We start from the raw sequence: 2175 nt of genomic DNA, 5'->3' as shown, positions 1-2175 counted from the left end.
GTACAGTTTGATAGGGCTTGACACACGTAGACATCTGTAAAACCATCCCCCAAATCAAGATAATGAGAATGTTCATTTTTCTTTGTACTTAGTAATCTCTTGCTTGTGCCTGTTTCTGACTCATCCCAGCCGCTGAGAAGCATTTCTCATTACATAGATTAGTTTTTCTTTCCTTAAATTTCATATAAAAAGTGTGTATTCCTTTTTGCCTGCTATTTTTCAATCAGCATAATTTTGAGATCTACCTATATTGTAGCTCATATCAATATTATCGTATCGATATTTAGTTCCTCTTATTGCGGAACAGCAATCATGTGGATAGATGGCAATTTGTTTATCTTTTCATCTGATAATGAACATTTTGATTGTTTATATAGTTTTTGACTATTAAAAGAAAGCTGTTATGGACATCCCTGTACAAGTCATTATAGGGTCAGATGATCTCATTGCCCCTGGCCAAATACCTTATTGTGGAATGGCTGGATCATATGATAAGTAACCCTTTCATTTGTAAAGAAAATGCCAAACTGGTTTCCAATGTGATTATGCCACCATTTTACATTCCCATCAGCAGCGGGTGAGAGTTCAGCTTCTTTCACATGTTTGCTTACATTTGGGATTGTTGGTCATTTAATTTTTCTTTAAAATTAAAAACTTTAAGGGAAGCCACTCTAATGAGTGTTTCATTGTGTTTTTAATTTGCATCTCCACCGTGATTGATGATACCGAATATAGTTTCTCCTACTTTCTGTCATTCATAAATTTTTTGGTGAAGTGTTATGTTCAAGTATTTTGCAGATATATATATATATTTATGTGTGTCCCCATTTATATGTTAAGCCATTTTATACAGTTTTTTATTTCTTATGGTTATTATCTGGATTTTTGATACAGTACTGCTTCTACTCAGGCCTTCGATATGTATCCTTCTCTATATTACTTTTTTTCATTGTGCAAGTCAGATAGTTTCTACATTAGTTTCCTCAGTTGCTCAGTGATAATTTGAGATACTACTTATCTCCCATGAATAGCTGAAAGAATGAAATAAGAAAATGCATACAGATCACATAAATCACAGTGGAAAGACTTATATAGCTTAACAAAGAAAACTTACATGTATTACGTTGTTGCCATCATGTATGAGTAGTGAGGTTGAAATCCTGTTATGATTAATATAGGGAAGTGTCACATGTGTAGTTTTGAAGTAAGCTCCCTGCTCTCAAATGAGCTTCTTAAAGTGTGCCATGAACAGAAGGGGACGCTCACAATTTTGCTGTGCTTACGCTCTGCTATTAGAATGTGATTGATGCCCACCAGGCCATTTATCACGGATTGTACTTCTCTGTATCCATCTTTGCTTTTATATTCCCCAATTTTTGCTACCTTTAAAATCCGGGTCCCTAAAGAGAGGTTATGAAAATGATTGTTCAGAGTGGTGTTAAATGCCAAGTGCTGCTACTAGTCTTTTAGGAAAGTTGGTGCTCTTCATATGACTGTTTATCCCCCAAGCAATAAAATACACAGATATAAAACAAATGTAATACAAGGAAGGTAATGAAAAGCAGTCCCATAAAACATGACGCACATTTCAATGCCCACGTTAACCTGTCAGGAATACTTCTTTTTCCCATTATAATTTGCTAGACTTTGAAGATGCCAGGATCTGGTGAGTGTTAATGTTCATCGTATTGTCATTTTGATTTCTCATATTCATAGAAAATTTAATATTCTAACAAAATATAAACTGGGAACATCACCTCTTGCTCTTCACAGCTCGTTTCTTTCTTAGTTTTAGTGGCCTCGTGCTTCTCTGGGGTTCTTGCTGCTTTTTCACTTTCCTCTCCTCTCATCTAAACTTCTTTGCAATCTTGAAATTTCACTCTCTAATGTATCCATTTTTTAAAGCCTCATCAAATATGTTACCTTCTCTATAAGGTGTTATATGACACCACTCAGAATTAATCACTACTTTTTTTGGTGTCAATCTTTGCTTGTCTCAAGAACATATCATGATACATTCCTTGTATATATGTGTGTATATGTCTGTGTTTATGTATAGTTATGTCTTTAAGGGCAGAGCCTATTATCTTATTTATTTTTAAATCCCTGGGCCTAGTCCATTATTTGACACATATTACAAAATAAACACACAGTGAAGCTTTACAAATGCCCAAA

Source organism: Otolemur garnettii, unplaced genomic scaffold (genome assembly GCF_000181295.1).
Source record: "Otolemur garnettii isolate 467f Iridium unplaced genomic scaffold, OtoGar3 scaffold00160, whole genome shotgun sequence".
NCBI lineage: Eukaryota > Metazoa > Chordata > Mammalia > Primates > Galagidae > Otolemur > Otolemur garnettii.
The sequence above is the reverse complement of the archived record's forward strand: the minus strand, read 5'-3'. Positions refer to the sequence as shown.